Consider the following 20197-nt stretch of genomic DNA (forward strand, 5'->3'; position numbering starts at 1 on the left):
GGCTGTAAATAATAGCATAAGCCCATTAATTCCCTGGTGGGTGATCACCAGCATTTGTTTTCCAATGGAGTGTAGGAATTTCCTCTACAAAACATGCGATTGTTACTTATCTCTCTTCATAAGTGTACCAATATTCTTTAATCAGATGAATTACTGTTTATTCTCTTTTATCCTTATTATTGAATATTTATATATACTGGAGGCATCTGATTATGTAAACTTCCTAAATTTAGCCAAATTAACTTCAATTGGGTCTCCACAGGTATTATATCAATTCAAGACTCCACCTCAGCTTCCCAAATTATTTTCTCATTCTGGATTTGTGGTATGCATAAATCAGGTTTTCAAGTAAAAGAACGTTTTTGTTACCAGGTTGCTATAGCAAAGAGATTAAAATCATATTTTTCATTCTGTGTGTAAATTAAGGTTATAATAACATATTCCATCATTTCCCAACCAAAGTAACATTTTCCATATTAGAAATGACTGGGATGGTGGCTAGAGATATTTTTCCAGTCAAATCTGTATTTTATGTGGACATAACTATCTTGCAAATAATACTGTATGGGTTTTAACAGATACCAGATCCTATGTGTCACTATATAGCATTGCCCTTCTATCCCCCATAAGGATAACCCTGTGTTGTTCCTTTTTCTTTCATTCCTAACCAGTTGCACCACAGGGTCTAGGATATACATAATAGACAGGCTCAAATGAACAAGAAAGGGAAGATGGAAATCATTCTTATCTGTGGTGCTTGGATCATTAGAAAACAATGAAAGCCATACTATCCAATGATGACCTACCATAATTTAATCTTACCAAAGTTATCCCATAGCGATATGCCTTTGACTTGGCTCTCTAAGATCCTGACCACAGAATTTTGTAAATTTCAGATTTCATTGTAATCCCAATATCTAAGAGGTTTTTCCTAAGAGGTTAGGAAATATTCCCAGAATTCCTGAGAAATATGAATACAGTCTTTACTGATCATCCCGTTCAATTAGAACTGTGCTGTCTCTCCATTCTGGAAGAGTTCTTTCTGATGATCCTGTTTGGAGCCTCTAGTAATATTTTTTTTCAGCCTCACTTAGTATATCATGACCAGCTCCTAATATCTCTACCAAATATTTGGGCCCATTTGAAGCAAATGGTGATCAAGCTATGACATATTTTGCTCCATTGTAGATTTATGAATTTGTAAAATTTGGGAAAATGATCTGAACAACCAAATATTGGGTACCCAACAAAACTGTCTATTTGGTATACTCTATCTCTGAATACAGCTTCATCTGAGTATGCTAAAAGTCTTCTCAGGGTGCCTGGCTGGCTCAGTCAATAGAGCATATGACTCTTGATCTTGGCCTTGTAAGTCCCAGCTCCCTTTTAGGTGTAGAGATTACTTAAGAAAAAAAAAAAAATCTTAAAAAAAAAAAAAAGTCTTCCCATAAAAGTCTTCTGTGTACTTCTGAGGGGAGAGAGCTACACTGTCAGACTATATAATCACATCTATATCTAACATCTCTGAGGATGTCCAAGTTCCTTTTCCATTTTCTTTAAATAAATTTTATGCAAATTCACATTTGACTTATTTAAAGGATCATAGTAAACTGTAACATACTGGGCAGGCAGTTTCAATCTGCCTTCTACCATACCCAGGCAACTGTTTAGCAACATCCTCTCTTTATTTCTGGCCTTAAGGATGAAGACGTTCTACTCTGTAGCATCCTCCACTTTATCCCATTAATTTGACTAGTCAGGGTGCGCTGTGTCATATCTTTCTTGCATTCACCAGATAGAACCTTTAAAGAGTATGTGAAGATCAGTGAAAATCCAATCTTCTTCCACCAGATAAAATCCATCCAGGGTTTCTCCCAACATTGGCTGTCAATACTATATCCAAGAGAGAAATGAGTTTACTCTCTCACTCTAAAATGCTAATATGGAAATAGTGTGACTGCATTCTTTTTTGGATTTAAATCCACTTGTGACAATCTTTCCCATATATATGTTCTATTAATTTTTTCACATTTATTACCTATTTTAGCTGAGGCAATTTACCCCACAACTGGGGTTTCTATTTCAGCATATGTACTATTTACCCACAGATCTGGTGAAAAGAGATAGATAGATGATAGATAGATAGATAGATAGATAGATAGATAGATAGATAGAACAACAAGCAGATATTTGGTAATGAACCTACTTTCATGAGGCTTCAGGAAGTGAGAGTATCACTCACCCCAAAGTACCTTTAGGAATTTAAACTGATGAGTTCAACGTAATCAATATTGTGTCCTGAGCATTGATTTCAGCTTTCTTGATAAATATAAATTCAAACTTAATCCTGGAGCCTCTGGATCAGCCCAGACAAATAAAAATTTTGTTAGGTTGGAAAGATGTATGGCGGTGGAATTATATATTTTTTGGCCACCTCCACTTGCTACCTCCTAATCCTAGAAAACTTTCCCTTGGGCAACAAGTGTTTCAAACATCTATTGTAGTTTCAAGGCTCTGAGGTTGATAAGGCATATGGTAGGTTCATTTCCCTGTTCATGTCTCTATTTTCTCAGTAGTGAAATGCATACCTTGATCAGGAGAAAAATTCCAAGTAGGTTGTTGAATTGACAGATAATTCTGTATTCTGAATCTTCACTTGTATTCATGGAATTTCTCCAGACAAGATTAGTGGACTCTAGAGGAGCACAGGTGTTGATTCTAGTTAACACTCGCTTATCATGCTTTGGGGCTACTGGTAAAAATCTATAATAACCCATTAAAAAATTTTGTTTTGACTGACACCCAATAAAAATCTAACAATTATCTTTTCATTTGGGCTATTAATAGCAGTTTCCTCAGGCAATTTTGAAAAATACCGAGAGGCATTCACTGAGTACCCTGTTTCAACTTATGCCAAAGACCCTGCCCTGCAGTATTCCAGTTGCAGATAATTCTATATCAACCAACCAGGTGGATCATAAAGGCTTAGTTGGACTCCCTGGGCCTACTCTCCACAAATCTTTTAATGTTATTTCTCTTCAGAACCCCTGAAAAGGCTTTTTTTTTTTTTGTCAGATTGTTTTTCTTTTGACTTTGAATAGAATTTGAAGAGAATTCTTATTTGATGAGTATGATTTCTCCAGAACGTGAATAACCTGAGTAATATCTGAGTTTCTTGGTTATTGGCAGGATCTATAAAAGAGAACGATGTATTTCTCACAATTTGAAAAATATGTCCAGTTGATCTAGTTCACATAATTCCCAAAAAGTTCACAGACTGGGCTGGGCATTCGATTTTAGCTGGATTCATCAACCAGCTTACCTTTGACAAATGAGCAATTAAGGTTCTGAACTCTTTTTGAGCTGAGAATGCCATATCATCAACTGATTTCCATTCCATGAAAATGCAAATTGTGCTCAGCTGTACTCCTACATTAGAATGAAAAAGAGGGTCCCTGATGGCACATCGCTTCTCCTTGACCTTTTGTTCTTCCTACATAGATTTTTTCCACATCAAGTATAGCTGAAGCAATAAGAAGAACTGTATTGTTTAATCTTTTTTTTTTTTAAAGATTTTATTTATTTATTTGACAGAGAGAGACAGCCAGCGAGAGAGGGAACACAAGCAGGCGGAGTGGGAGAGGAAGAAGCAGGCTCCCAGCGGGGAAGCCTGATGTGGGGCTCGATCCCAGAACGCTGGGGTCACGCCCTGAGCCGAGAGCAGACGCTTAACGACTGTGCCACCCAGGCACCCCTGTATTGTTTAATCTTTGATAGTCTACTATTAACCCTCAGAAAGCATCTCCTTTATTACTTACAGGAAAGAACGTTATAAAGGGACTTCGTGAAAATCAAACTCTTACCTCAGCCATTTCTCTTGCTATCCTCTTAGAACTCTGTAGTGCCTAATGTTTACTACTGAGGAGGGCTCAGGAATTCCAAATTTTCACTTAGCATGGCCAATGAAAACTGGAAGAAAAATGGACTTAGTTAATATTTATGTAATTATCTTAGGCAACATGTATCTGCATTTGTACCTGCATTAGTTTCCGATTGCTTATATTAAAAAATGATCACAAATATAATGGCTTAAAATAGCACAAATTTCTTAGCTTACAATTCTGGAGGTCATTAAGGCCTTGTCAAGGCTCTGTTCCTTCTGCGGCTCTAGGGAAAATTTTGTGTTTTTTTTTTGCTTTTTTTCAGCTTCTAGAAGCTGCTTCATTCCTTGGTTTCTGGCATTTTCCATCTTCTCAGCCTGTCATTGCATCGTAGACTCTGCTTCCCTAGTGACATCTCCTTCTTTGTAATATTCCCGCCTTCCTCTTACAAAGACCCTTGTGATTATGTTGCCCTCCCACCCCTACTGCTCATGAGGGTAGGCCAGTCTGAGGACCCACAGGGAGGTCCTGCAGGACCAGCCAAGAGGGTCCTTGGCTTCACCCAGGATGGAAATCAAACATGTGCCAGCAGGAGATGAAAGCAGAGTTTACTGAAGATACATATATATAGAGAAAGAATAATTTAAGAAGAATAAAAAGAATTTATACAGCAAAGGAAACAAATGAACTCATATAATGGGGAACATTACTACACTAAGAGAAACTATTTCAAGTGACTTTGAAATAGTTATTTGCTCATACCTAGAGTACTTTGTAAATCAATACACAGTAATTTAGGTTAATAAAAGGAAATGCCTTTGTAAGGGCCTAAAAAATCTGAAAAAAAAAAACACCCTATAACTCTAAGTTACCAACTTTCTTAATATTACTGGTATTGTTATTTTGAAAATATGCATATATTTTATGTATATAAGCTATCAAAAATTGTTAAAATTATATGAAACAGATTTCAAAGTCCATTAGAAGAAGCTCTTATTGAATGTGAAGGTCACAATTTTGGCACTGATAACCAACACTCAAAGGTTAAAACATACGAAATGGATTAAAAGCCATGAGATCAGAAAGATGTTAAGTAATCACCTTTTGAAGATATTAGGGAAACACACTCATTACTCTGAAATTTTGTAAACAGAGAGAAAAAATAAAGCATTTAACCTCCTATTCTTGTTTATCTAGTTGATGAGAAAAATTTTCTCCTTATGAAATTATATTATCTACTAAATATCTATAAAATAATAATTAGGCTTTGCAAACTCTTAATGAAATAATAAATACAGGTAATAATTTTTTATTCTTTAAATATTTTAATTTTTTTAATTCAATTAGTTAACATCTTGTACATCATTAGTTTCAGATGTACTGTTCAATATAGGTGACAATTTTAATGGCTACTAATATTACAACAGGATGTAATGTGCCCCCAAGTATACACAGAACCCTTTATAAATATTCTTGACAAATGGTTGATCTTGTACCAGGTCAAGTGTCTATATCTAAAAACCAGGAATTATAGGAAATAAAGGGTACAAAAGACCATGTTCAATCCATCACTTGACAGGAAAATATGAATTTAGAAACATATGCATATTTACATATATATTAATATGTATATGCATAAATATTTAAGTGTGTGCATACGTGCATGCTTGTGTGTGTGTATGTGTCTGTAATCATAGAATATAGCCATTTTCTTTTAACTGAAAAATCCAAATTCTTTAGCCTCCATTTGTCATCTTTATTATAAGACTATACAAAGCTACAATAAAGCAGTGCAAGGTAGACTTTATCATTTATGTTAGCGATTTCACATACTCTTCCTCTATTAGCATTATGTGTTTCCCTGCCTATTGTCATGTGTCTTCCCCATCTCCACTGCGAAGAAAGTAAGTCCCTGTCTTACTGATTTTGGGCAAGGACATGTGATATGCATTGGTTAATTGAATTTGAGTTGATTCTATGAATACCACATGTGAGCAGAAGTGCTAAAAGTCATGTCTTAATTTTCTGCCAGCTCTCTTGCTCTTCATACCTGCCATGGGGGTAGGCATTCCCATTTATAGAGCTTCACTTTCCCTGCCCCCATGGATAAGAAGACCCAGAGTTGCTACCTGGTGTAGAGCCATAGCTTACCTACAGCCTACATTTAAGGTGAACAACACATACAAAAACTACTGAGATACTGGGGCCATTTGTTACTATAGTAGGATTGACTAAATATCATTCCTATGTAAATTTCAAAGGATTTAAATAGCAAAGCTCAAATTTCCTGGGAACTTAAAGTTCTTGAATTATACTAATGTATCAATTGCACTGATAAACCATTTGTCTTACCTTCCTTGGTTATGGTGATGCTAAATTTTCTATTGCTTCTATAACACATAACCATAATCTTGGTAAGTTAAAAAAGCAGAAATTTATTATCTTAAGTTCTGTACATCAGAAGTCCAACAGAGATTTCCTTGGGCTAAGATCTAGATAGCAGAAATTTGCATTCCTTCCCAGAAACTTGAGGAAAAAATCAATTTCCTTGCATTTTCCAACTTCTAAAGGCTGCCTACTTTCCCAGACTCATGGTCTCATTCCCGCATATTCAAAGTCAGGAATAGTAAGTTGAGTACTTCTCATGCTGCCATTTCTCTGATTTTCTACCTCCCTCTTCAACTTTTAAGAGCCCCTGTGATTAATTGCACCTTCAGGGTAACTCAGGATAATCTCCCCATCTAAATGTCATTAACTTAATCATATCCACAAATTCCCTTTTGCATGTAAGGGAACATAATCACAGGCTCCAGTGATTACAATGTAGATATACTTTTTTTTTTTTAAGATTTTATTTATTTATGTGACAGAGAGACAGCCAGTGAGAGAGGGAACACAGCAGGGGAGTGGGAGAGGAAGAAGCAGGCTCCCAGCGAAGGAGCCCGATGTGGGACTCGATCCCAGAACGCTGGGATCATGCCATGAGCCGAAGGCAGACGCCCAACGACTGCACCACCCAGGCGCCCCAGAATGTAGATATACTTGAAGGATCATTACTCTGCTTACCACAGTACCATTATCTCACTGTTTCATGGTGTCTCTTCTGATTGGATGGGGGCCCCCAAATGTGGGGCAACGATCAGGTGGAAGATGGTGGCTTAGGTGGTGAAAGGATTCACCCAAGGCAGAATAGAGGAGACAAAAGTTTATGAATATACCTGGCAGGACAGCAGAGGAGAGACTGTCTGCCACAAGGCAGTGGGTATTGAATACGCAGTATGGGAGCTGGGGGCAGAAAGGAGAGACTGTCTCCAAGGAGGCAGTAGGTAGGGGCTGTTTTTAAGGGGGGGGGGGGGTGAAGAGGTATGGCTATCTATGGAATTTTCCCTTTTTTGGTAACTGTGCCTGGTTCTGAGTAGCCCATCCAGGTGATGGCTATGGGCCCTTTTACCTTGATCGAGTTTTCATTGCTCAAGCCTGTTGTCTAAAAGCGGCCTCTACATTTCTGTGTTTATATTAGTGCAAATGGTTATCAATATACAGCTTCAAATCTTTCAGAGGATCAGCTGAATGTGTGAATTAAATGATTTTAACATTTTATCTTCTATGCATAAGCCTTCTTGTCACATTTCTAAAAGATCCAATGAGCTAATCTAATCCATTATCTAATTGGCAGACTCACTCTGACTCACGCTTGTTTGATTTCACATTTTAAACGATTTTTAATCATGAGTTTGCTTTAACTGTCCCAACACAAACTTAAAAGTTTTTTGAGTTAAAAAAACTCTCTATTTCTTAAAAAAAGTCCATTCTTTTCCTGAGTCTACAACACTGTATATTAATATTGGACTAATCAATGAAATTTTAATGTGTTATATAACATTATATTACATGTACATTTGTGAGTATCCACCACTCTCTGCTACTGACAGTCTTTGTTGCTTCTCTGCGTTGAGCCTTTAATAATAATAAACCCTCACGGATTTATCCTTCAGCTTACTCAGCCAGTGACTTTGGCACTAAAGGCTTACCAATCAGCACAGGGAAACAACTGACAAGCTTGTACACTTGTGGAACGTGATTAATATAGCACACTCCATGAAAGCCAAACTGCTAATAAAGTTGGCATTATGTGCACAAATCTATTTATTGCAACATAGCCTTTTGTATTTTAGATTGAGACAGAGGCTGCTGATGCCAGTGGAATTGGATTGAGAAACTCATTGAAATTAGAAGGATTAAACACTAATTACTGGAAGGAAATGGAAAAGATTCATCATAATCACTTGCTTGTACCCCTGCTTTAACCAAACTGCCTTTTTTTACTTAATTTAAATCCATATATATTTACAATAGAGTTAAAATTATGCTTTTATGTACTTAAGAATTTTCTAGTGATTTGTAAATAGGTCTGTGTTTTCCTTGACGCCCTGTTTGAAAACTAGTTTGGTGTGTATTAGCTGACCTCCCACATACTGAGTGCTGAAGAAATTACAATTACAGATATTATTGTTACTCTCTCATCCTCTCCCCATCCTCCTATGGCGTCACTATACCAATTACATTATATATTTTCATCCTAGTGCTATGATCAACTAAATCCTTCTTCTCCCCATAAATGGTCATTCGCTTCTCAAATGACAATGGGAAGAAAGCAAGAGAGAAAAAGAGGTAGACTGAGAGAGAGGGAGGGAGAGAATGACTTTTACTTCTGCCCATTAAGGATTAACTGTGATAAAACCTGTCATTTGGCCACAAGGAAATGGAGAAAACAAAACAAAACAAAACAAAACAACTTAAGCAAGCATTTTCAGACATTGGAAAATAGGCAGTGAAGAGCTGTCATCCCTAACAGAAAGGAAACAATGAAGTGAGCCCTATTATTTCATCAGTATCAGTCTCCAAATTAGAACTCAGGGATAGCAATTAAAATCGCCTGGGGGAGCTTGCTGAATTAAATAGATGTTATTCTCAGAGGCTAAACCATATTTATTTCCTTTATAAGAATAATGAAAAAAATATTCTACCTTTTCTAAAACATTTAAAGTATACAATTTAATGAAATATGTCCTTGCCGTTTTCTACAATGAGGGTTGAATGTTACCAGTATTCTTAACTGTCCATTCCAGTATTTTTTATCTAAAACCACATGCATTTAGGGGCACCTGGATGGCACAGTTGGTTAAGCATCCAACTCTTAGTTTTGGCTTAGTTTGTGATCTCAGAGTCATGAGATCAAGCCCCATGTTGGGCTCTGGGCTCAGCGCAGAGTCTGAGATTCTCTCTCTCTCTCTCTCTTTCTCTCCCTCTCCCTGCACCTCCTGCTGGTGTGCTCTCTCTCTCTAAAATCAATCAATTAATTAAAAAAATCAAGTGCATGTGGTAATTGCTGCCTTACTGGATACAGTTGACCACTCTTTTTTATAAAATGTTTTCTTGGCTTTTGAAACAGCAATATTCTGGTTCTCCTTCAACTTCTTTTTTAAAGGATGATTTCTGCTATGTTGACTCTGTTACAAATTTTTTCCCTCTATCCTTAACTCTTTCAAAATATTCTGTGTTATCACATTTACAGCCCAGCTTTATATTTTCTCTCATTTTGAAAATGTGATGTCTCTCAAACAATTCTCCCAAATGTAGATTCTTTCCTATCCAGCAAAAAATATAATCCCACTAATTTTAAATTCAGATCAGAGATCTACTGTTGGAAAGTACATTAATTGCTCTCAATATGTGTTCTTCCTTTTCTACTTAGTAATAAAACCCTTGCTTGATATTTAGCTTGGCACAGGGCCACCTAGAAAAATGAATACATTTCCAAGCCTCCTTTGCATGCACATGTGGCTCACTGACTCCATTCTGGCTAATGGAATGTGAGAGTGGTATGTATAAATCTAGTGACATGACATATCTTGCTTCCGACTTGGTTCTGACTGGACTACAGACTGGCAGAAGACATATAAGATCATGAGATCATCTTGGGAATGAAATCCAAGCATGACAGTGCCAGAAGATAGAAAAGGTCTAGGTCCTTTACATCATATAACACCAAATCTTCCCTGAATTGACCACCTCAAGAATTCTTTACTGAGAGAGAATTACTTGCTCTCAGAACTCTTATTTTAGAACTGTCTGCTACTCACAGCTGAATCCAATCCTAATAGTACTATAGTTCTCAGGTACCTTCAAAAGCTGCCTATTGTCCAATAAATAAAGTATAAATGCTTAGTCAGTTGTAGGTCCATCACAGTATGGTCTATATCTATTTTTCAAACTATCTTTCAGCGCTCCCTCTTTTGGAATTAAGCTTTGTGTGTATGTGTATGTGTGTGTATATATATATATATATATATATATATATATACACACATGCATATTTTGTGTATTTGTATACATGTATACACTTGGTTTGATTTTTTGTATATATTTTTTTGTATATATATATATATATATATATATATACACACACACAAGTATATATATATATATATATATACTTGTATGTTTCCTCTAAATGTGCCGTTAACTCGCTGTTCAGTAACTGGCATTCTGTTCTCTTTACAGATGTCCAAATATCTGACTGATTTTATCGATCTCTAAGCACCCTTTATTCATCTTTGCAGATTCAGTAATCTCTTTTCTTTAACTCACTGTGGATTTCTACCTGTACCCCCATTATGATGCTAACATTCACTGCCTTATTTATAATTATTTAGAGATCTCTCTTTTCACTATGATCTGTTTTATGTATCAGTGTGCCTGTGAATAAATCTCATATTAGAGACTGTATAAAAATTATTTTACAAAAAACTATTTTAAAAATTAATTAACATGTATTGAGCAACTGAATTCTTAGAACTGTTCAGTTTATCAGGCATTATTGACTTTGCTTTTTTCTCACTGAATTAACTTTAGACTAAAACTCCTCTGAATTTTCTATTATTTCTATTGGTACAATGTCATGAACTGGATCCATTGTTTCGAGCATAACTGTGTTAGCTATTCAAGCTGAAATGTGTTACTTCTATTTTATCACTAAACATCATTTTAATACTAAGTTTTCCATTTGTAAAACTAATAAATAAGCAACAGGGTCAGTACAAAGTAGTAGATATTAGGACGGACTCAGGAGAAAGATTCTATGAGTAAAAATCCTTACTTTACAATTTCCTATTTACAGAGAAATGATACTTCATAGGGTTGTTTTTATTTTATTTTGTTTTATTTTTAAATTATTTATTTATTTGTCAGAGAGAGAGAGAGAAAGAGAGAGAGCACAAGCAGAGGGAGCAGCAGGCAGAGTGAGAAGCAGGTTCTCAGCTGAGCAAGAAGCCTGATGCGGGACTCGATCCCAGGACTCTGGGATCATGACCTGAGCCCAAGGCAGACACTTAACCAACTAAGCCACCCAGATGTCCCCATAGCGTTGTTTTTAAACAATAGATTATTCATAGAATGTTATGTAACTTAACATTATAAGTAGTTATGTGATTAAATTTAAATTATATAACATCTCTAAAACTCATGGAAGGGGTGTGGCCCAGGACAAGTATTCAAGAAATAGTTACAATTGGTTTTGGTGACACCAAAGAATTTGAAAAGTACAAAAACATCTTTAGAAGAATATTCCTTGCATCCCCATTTTTCTTTGATATTTTTTCTTTAGAGCTTAATGCATTTAATTACAATGTTTTTTTGGGAATCATAAAATTAACTATGGATTTAAAAAATATGTAATATGAAAATTATTTGATTTTATGTATCCTATTAATCTTATACATGGGCAACCTTCTCCATGTAATTAAGTAATCTTCAAACTTCAAATCCCCAAACTTCATTTATTGTGATTATATTTCTCAAAAAAATTTAAATTTCTTAAGTTTTATTAAAAATATGAAAATATCTTGGGGTGCCTGGGTGGCTCAGTCAGTTAAGCCTCTGCCTTTGGCTCAGGTCATGATCCTGGGGTCCTGGAATCAAGCCCTGCATTGGGCTCACTGCTCAGTGGGGAGTTTGCTTCTCCCTCTCCCTCTGCCCCTCCACCTGCTTGTGCTCTCTCTCCGTGTCAAATAAATTACAAGTAAAATCTTTAAGAAAATAAAAAATATGAAAATATCTCTAAACTTTAAGTCATTTTTTAAATAAAAAAATTGTTTAATCCTTTGTAATCTATTGTTAGAAGGAAAAATATTGGTGTGATCAAATGTTATTAAATGGAATTTACTAAAAAATTACAGTTGGACAATAAATTTTAGTTACAGCATTTACAATTGTGGAAATATAATGTTTGGCAGTTATTCTAGTTAACAAGAAATAGAAAATTATTAAACTCAGTGGCGTTTTATTTAATTACTTTATGCGATTTTTAAAAATCAGTTTGTAGTGAAAAACTGTAAATTGTAAAATGAGAATACACTAAAATGGAAATACTTGATTGCAAAATTGTATAATCAGCATCAGGAAAAAATTTTATTTCAAAAAAAGTAGAAAAATCACATTTACTATTAATACATATTACTATTTAATATTATATAGTAATTAACGTATTTCCAAACCTGATAACATGGAGGAAACAGAGACATCTTCCTAGCACCTGGAAGTGCAACTTCCTTTTGACTTTCTGCCTAGAATTGCAAAATCAAAGTCAGCACATAATAGATCTGGTTAGAAGTTTATACAATGACAAAGAATGAAATAGTCAGTGGCTTCAAACTGGGCAATACTAGGCTATAAAGTAAATGATGGTACCAAATTTTAAGAAACTATGTGTTCATGAAATACCGGAATAAAATAGACAGTTTCTTTATTAAGCAGTGTTCACCTAAGCACCCTCCAACAGAGAGAATTTCGGTGCTTACGGACTTAAAGCTTCAAAATTCTGAAAAATTTTTCCCTTTTATGAAATTGTATTTATAAACTTTATAATGTGTTGTTACTACATTTTGAGACAATCAATATACAGTTTCTTCAGTAGAATATAATCTCTGTGAGCGCAAGATTTTTGTGTTTTGTGAACTGTCAAATTCCCAGTGTCCAGCTGGGTCTGACCTCCGTTATGTTCTCAGTGGATATGTGTTGACTGTTGACTGACTAAAAGGAAGAGTTCCATGCACATGTCAGGTGTGGTTGATTGTTTTTACAAGGAGACAATACACTGATCTGCTTTCATTAATATTTCATTTTGGTTGATAATAACATTTCTCAATGGCCATGACATCTGAAAAAGGTGACATACGTATGTGCCCTTAAAAAATATGCTAAATAGCTAAATAAGCATTTATTTTTAATTTCTCAGAACCAATAGTTAAAATGATCCCTAAGTAATGCCAAAACTATTGATAAATGAAAGCTTCTGAGGTCCAGGGTTATAAGAAATGAAAACTACTATAATGGATAATATTTCTAAAATATTAGTTTGGCAAATACTTAAAATATTAATAGTAGTCAGTAATAGTGAGGATGTGAGAAAACTATTTTTCCCTTAGACTGTTGGCATGAATTTTACAAGTACAAACTTCATGATTATCGGTTTGGCAATAACTATATGTATATACATATGTATTTATATATATATGTACACACACACACACAGATATTAATTGCAACATATCTGTTACATCAAAATTTGTAACAAATCCAATAATAATTTCAACTGTACTGATTACATACGTATAACAAAGTATTAAACATCTGGGAGAAAATACTGTGGGGAATATGTGTGTGGTTTCACGGAAGTAAAAAGAGCAAATTTCAGAAAAATATGTTATATAATCCTTTTTGGGAAAATATATATGTATGTATGCATAAAAAGGCATGTACACATATACTTTTTACATATTTGTATATATTTATTTTATTATATATTATACATATATTTGTGTGTATGGATGCATGAGTAAGATACACGTGCATATAATGCACACATATATTTGTGTGTGTGTTTTTGTTTATTTACATAGGTGCTCGTTAGAAAGTTGTTGCCTCTGGGAAATTGAATGAGGAAAGATACACATGTAAGTCATTTTTACAAAAGAAATTCCAGTTATAAATGAAATACTTTAATTAAAAAAAAACTGACTTGAATATGAAGTCCATTTAGGAAAATCAGAGCAAAGAAAAGGCTTTGCTTTTATTTATCAACTACTCAACTATTTTATGTTGGTTGGCCTCTTCAAGATTGAGATTGAAAAAATATGTATAATAGGTATAAATGAACTTGTATTTTTGTATTTATCCTTCCATTTGAATTTCTACAAACTCAGTTGTAGAAATAATAGTTTTACTTAAGAAGTAAACTTTGCTGTCCATTTACTTTTAAACGATTTCAAACTTACAGAAAAATTGAAACAACAGTAAAAATAAGTTTCTTTTGAACCACTTGAAAGTATTTGCTGATTTGATGTCTAATCTTTCTCCTTACTTCAGTTTGTATTTCTCACGACCAGGGACACTCTCCTATATAACTAAGGTATACTGTCAAATCAGCTAATTAACATAAATACCATCTGATCTTAGAATGAACTCATGTCTCAGTAATGCCTTTTAGAGCAAAAGGTACCAGCTGAGGATTATACTGTACATTGCTGGCTCGTCTCTTCAGTTTTATTCAGTCTGGATGAGTTCCTCAGGTTTTATCTTGATTTTATGACCTCGATATTTTGAAGATTACAGGCTATTTTGTAAAATGTCCCTCAAATCACATTTGCCTGATGTTTTATCAGGACTAGATTCAAGTTATGTATTTCATACAGGAATATCAAAGGAACAGCATTCCAAATGTTGCTGTATCCTCACTGCATCCTATGGGTTGGTGCAGTATGTCAATTTGCCCTGTTACTCATGAACTTCCTGTTGCTAACATTATGAAGGTACTTACTGTCTGCCAGACTTCTCCGGTATACAGTATGCCTCCCCATCACAATTAATAGGCATTTTTCTGGGAGATGCATTGTAATTATGTAATTCTTCGTACTTCATTAAAATCTCAGTTTATTCAACAATTTATTTTATTTATATGTGGTTGTGATTTCCTAATTTATTTAGTGGGATATTTTTTATTTCTATCTTAATTTATTTTGATGATCAAACTGCTCCAGATTTGGGAAGGGAAATTCTACTATTTTGTGTCCGTTTGTAACATTCTTCTTTTTTATTAAGCAATGCCATTCTTTCTGGAGGAAGATATTCTCTGCTCTTTTTTTATTTTCTTTGCCCCAGCCCATGAATCAGCAATTTCTCCAAGTAGCTCTGTTTGTTTTTGTTTTGGGGCAAAAATGTTAAGTAGAAACCAAGGTACAAGTACTAGATGTGCTGATTTTTATTCCATGCCCCAAGCCACCTCAGGGGACATAATTAGGCTCTACATGTATGCATCCATGCACATATAACGCATTCATGTTAATATCTATAATTTATTTCTACATCTATTTTTATATCTTTTAATAAAAAGCCATGACTTCACACTGAAATACTCCATTTAGATTCAAACTACAAGGCTCATTCTAGTTTTTCCTCTTCTTGAGTTTCTTCCCCCAAATGCAGTTTTCATCACTGCATGTGGGTTTCAGCTCTCCAAGTCAGGATGTCCTCCTCACCCCACTTGAGCTCTGTCATCCCACAAAGAGTGCCTCTCTTTGAGATTTGGTTTCTGATACCCCAAAGATGCCGCCATGCATGCATGACCCTCTCACCATGATTATGCCCTGGTAGCTCCCATTCACAGTTACTTTCCTCATTGCAATCGGCTCTGTTTGTCTCCTATGAGCAAGCCCTTCTCACTCTATTTACTCTCTTATTGAGTATCCCTTACTGATTTAGCCTATTGCATAGTTTCCCTGCTTACCCTTTCTGGCACTCACTCTAAACGTCATGGACTACACTGATCAGACTCTGACATCCTATGCCAGTCTACTCCTCTGCCTATGTATGCTCTTCTCTCCCTTGCTTTTGTTGTAACTTTCCAAGCCTAGCTTCTGCTGCTCTCCTGAAAACTTGCCTTGGCTCAACTAAACTCTGACATTGCACTTTGAGCTCCCCTCCACCCCCTTCTCCAAACTCCACAGTGGCTACCTTTCGTGCTTTGCTGCACCTAATAGTTTTATGCCTGAATTTCTCAGGAAAGAAAGGCAAGAGAGCAAATAAGAGAAAGAGAAAGATGAAGATTTGTGTTTTTGAATCAACTCATCATTCTTTGTACTACTATGTCTAAAAAACTTGATATAGTCTTCCCAGTTTCCCATTTATCTGTTCAATAAAAACATACTGAGCCTTTATCATTTGCACAGCATTTTACATTAGCCTTTAAATTCATGCTTCTGTTCATTTGAACAAAGAAAACTATTTCCCTCAGATACAGTATTTAGACTCTCATGCCAAACTGAAAAATTCAGTAGGCAATATACTGAGATTAAGATGTGTTATTTCACTGATAACTAATCACTATGAAAAATATTACATTAACATCCATCCATTGTATTTCCTTTTGCTGTGAATATGTACATATTTTAGAAAATTGGTTGTTAATAGTTTGGAAACTAACTGTGAGCTAGAACCCATTTGAAATAATAAGATTTCTTACATACCCCTTCATTGGATCACTTTTTCTTTTAGCTTAAAATTGACATTCAATATCATGATAGTAATGATATATACCTATAGCACTGCATGCCAGCAATGGTAACAGAACTTACACACTAACCCTATTAAATAGGTATTTTTACCATCACATTTAACATATGGAAAATCTGAAGTGTTGTTATTTTTCTAAGCTCACTGATCTTGTAGTAATGGGGCATGGAATTGAACCTGAGTTGTTATAGTTACTTATTTGACATTCCTAATTTTTATTTTTCACATTCTGACACCCAACCCAATTCTCACCAGAAATTCGATTCTATCACTTTATTATATACCTAAAACATAGCAAATGGCATACATTGTATAATTTCTTTTATAATAGCTATTCACATTGTTTAGAACTTTCACACTGTGCACCCCAACTTCCGTAATTTCTGTCTACTCATTCTTGTTCTTGAAGACCTACGACAGGAATCACCACTTCATTTTGAAAACCAGTATTGACTACTTGCCCACCTCTAGACTGGTTAAGTTATATACTCCCTATATACTCAAGTGTAAAATATTCAAATAAAGTTGACTCTTTTAAATGTATTTATTATTGAGTTTTTATAAATTATCTTTTTATATCCTTTGTAAATCTACAATATGATCCTTATTATTTTAGAGGTAATTTCCAAATTTCCAATTCACCTTAACCTTGTCTAAGCTATGCCAATGACAGTGCTTTAGAAAGAGCAGATGGTTATTTATTGTTTAATAGAGTAAAAAAAATAGGGGCGCCTGGGTGGCACAGCGGTTAAGCGTCTGCCTTTGGCTCAGGGCGTGATCCTAGCGTTCTGGGATCGAGCCCCACATCAGGCTCCTCCGCTATGGGCCTGCTTCTTCCTCTCTCACTCCCCCTGCTTATGTTCCCTCTTTCGCTGCCTGTCTCTATCTCTGTCAAATAAATAAATAAAATCTTAAAAAAAAAACACACACACACAAAGAAAAACCTATCTTTCTTTAAAAAAAATAAAATTAAAAAAAAATTAAAAAATAGAGTAAAAAAATGAATGGGTTTAATTTTTGGAAGGACACAGTCTCCAAACCTGTTCAACAGAATGGTTACTCTGTAAGACTTCGTATTAGCAGTTAGAAGAAAATGTTTGCTTCAAGATAAATATTACTGATATAGTTTAGATTATTTTTTTTTAAAGATTTTATTTTTTTATTCGACAGAGATAGAGACAGCCAGCGAGAGAGGGAACGCAAGCAGGGGGAGTGGGAGAGGAAGAAGCAGGTTCCCAGTGGAGAAGCCTGATGTGGGGCTCGATCCCAGAACGCCAGGATCACGCCCTGAGCCGAAGGCAGACACCCAACTGCTGTGCCACCCAGGTGCCCCGATATAGTTTAGATTATGGTTAGCTACAAAGAGTGAACCTCTTGCTCATTTTCTTCTTAGCCTTTTGACACACATATTCTGTATCTGAGGACCATAGTTCCTCTTTTTGGACGACTACTTTAAAGAGAGAAATCAAGCCTGTGGGTGAAATCAGTTTTTGTGCACTGTTGAATACAAAATAGTCTATGGTGTGTGATAAATTCTAATGTGAAGTTGAGCTATTAATGCACACAAAAATGACATCATGATGCATTAAATCTGTGTTTACTCCAGAACAATTAATTTGCCCTTTGTTTGTGAACACACTCCGGAACATTAACCTGCCCTTTGCTTGTCAGATTCAGGGAAAGAGTACCAGCTTGCAGATAGTAAAAACTATTCCAAAATAGGGGCACCTGGGTGCCTCAGTGGGTTAAGCATCTGCCTTAGGCTCAGGCCATGATCCCCTCGATCTTGGGATCCAGCCCTATGTAGGGCTCCCTGCTTAGCAGGCAGCCTGCTTCTTCCTCTCCTGGGCCTCCCTGGTCATGCTCTATTTCTCTCTCTCTCTCAAATAAATAAAAATTAAAAAAAAAATTACAAAATAACAATGGACTACACTGATGATCCACATGGATGGCCAGACTGCTTCAAATATTTTCTCAAGTGACTCTATGCCTTCATGATCAAGAAAGGAAAATCCCCATTTGTTTACATGTATCTCAAAGGAATTTTTTTTCACAACCTAGATTACAAATTGTTCTAATAAGCACTGTAGTAACAGCAGGATATCTGTTTCCATGCAACTTTTCAAGTATGTGCAGAAAACATGATAATATTGTTGATAGTAATGTAACATAAAGTAATTTGTATTCTATATGCATAGCTTATTCATAAATAGAAGTTGATATATATATTTGGCATTTCCCTTTCTGTATGTCACTGGATTTTCAATTTGAACACCACCTTTACTTCTCCTTCTCAATTATATTGTTTTTGAATTTACCTTTTCCTTCTGAAGTAATAAATGCTGTTCATGGAAGCTTTGCTTCAAAATGGCAATGACATATTAATAAAAATGAGGCTCTGTATGTATAATTATATACCATGTAGGTATCTTATTTATACTGCTTACATAGAAACATTTGTAAATGTTTGAAATTAATTTTAGGATTATGATGATCTTTTTACATTCTGAAATAAATAAGTTTTAGCCACAACTGGTCTAGAAGTAGACCTATATAGCCTATTCCTGTGTACAGACCACTTCTAAGATTAAGAAATAGGATTTGTAGAAATCTCTTCTGCCAGATTATATAAAAGAGTGTAATCAAAGGAAGGTATATGAGATGTTTTGGATTAACAGTTCTCAAATTTTGGTATTTGGGCCAGCAGTATTGGCATAACCCATGAGCTTGTTAGAAATGCAAATTCATGGGCCACATCCCAAAAGACTGAATTAGAATTTCTGGGAATGGGGCCTAGAAAATTATTTTAGTGAGCTTTCCATGTTATTCTGTTTAACATTAAAGTTTGAGAAACAGCAGCAAAAATCAATCTATCTAATCTCATCTAATAATGATTAAATGAATAAAATGTAGATAAATATTTTAATATATAAATAAATATTCATATTTAAACCTTCTATGCTAGATCTAAATGTATGGCTCTAATTGCTGGGTCTTTTGCGTGCTCTAGGTCATATAGGCATGGGGGTTATCTCTTGGGAAGACAAAAGATAAGTGTCAGTGAGAGCATCAAGTCATGTTGGGGGGAACATGGAACACATATGTTTCTCATGACCAGGAGTCTGAAAGTAACTGGGGAGAGAACGTCAGTGATAGGTTGTAAAAAAAATCAGGACCTTACAGTATTAAAGATGAGAATCAAAGGATCACATACAATAATGGCCCTGTTACTAATTGAGTCTCCTATAATTTTTCTCAGGAAACACAGACAAATATAACCACTTGATTATAAGAAAAGCTTGTAAAATAGTCACTTAAGATTTTTAAGGATAATCTATATATTATTTAGAAATGTTTAAAGCATTCACTAAGATTTTACACTTATCTTTTTTATGTTTTTAAAGACTTTGTGTTTTTAGAGCAATTTTAGGTTCACAGCAAAATTGAGAAGCTATAGTGATTTCTCATATACTCCTGGTCCCACGCATGCATAATTTCCCTCATTATCAAGATCCCCCACCACAGTGATACGTTTATTACAATTGGTGAACCTACACTGACATATAATCATTCAAGTCCCTAGTTTGCCTTAGGGTTCACTCTTTGTGCTGTACAGTCTATGGGTCTGGACAAATACACAACGACATGTATCCATCATTATAGTACCATACAATAATCCAATCAAAACC

This window comes from Ursus americanus, chromosome 13, assembly GCF_024610735.1.
Source record: "Ursus americanus isolate L20-20 chromosome 13, mUrsAme1.1.p, whole genome shotgun sequence".
NCBI lineage: Eukaryota > Metazoa > Chordata > Mammalia > Carnivora > Ursidae > Ursus > Ursus americanus.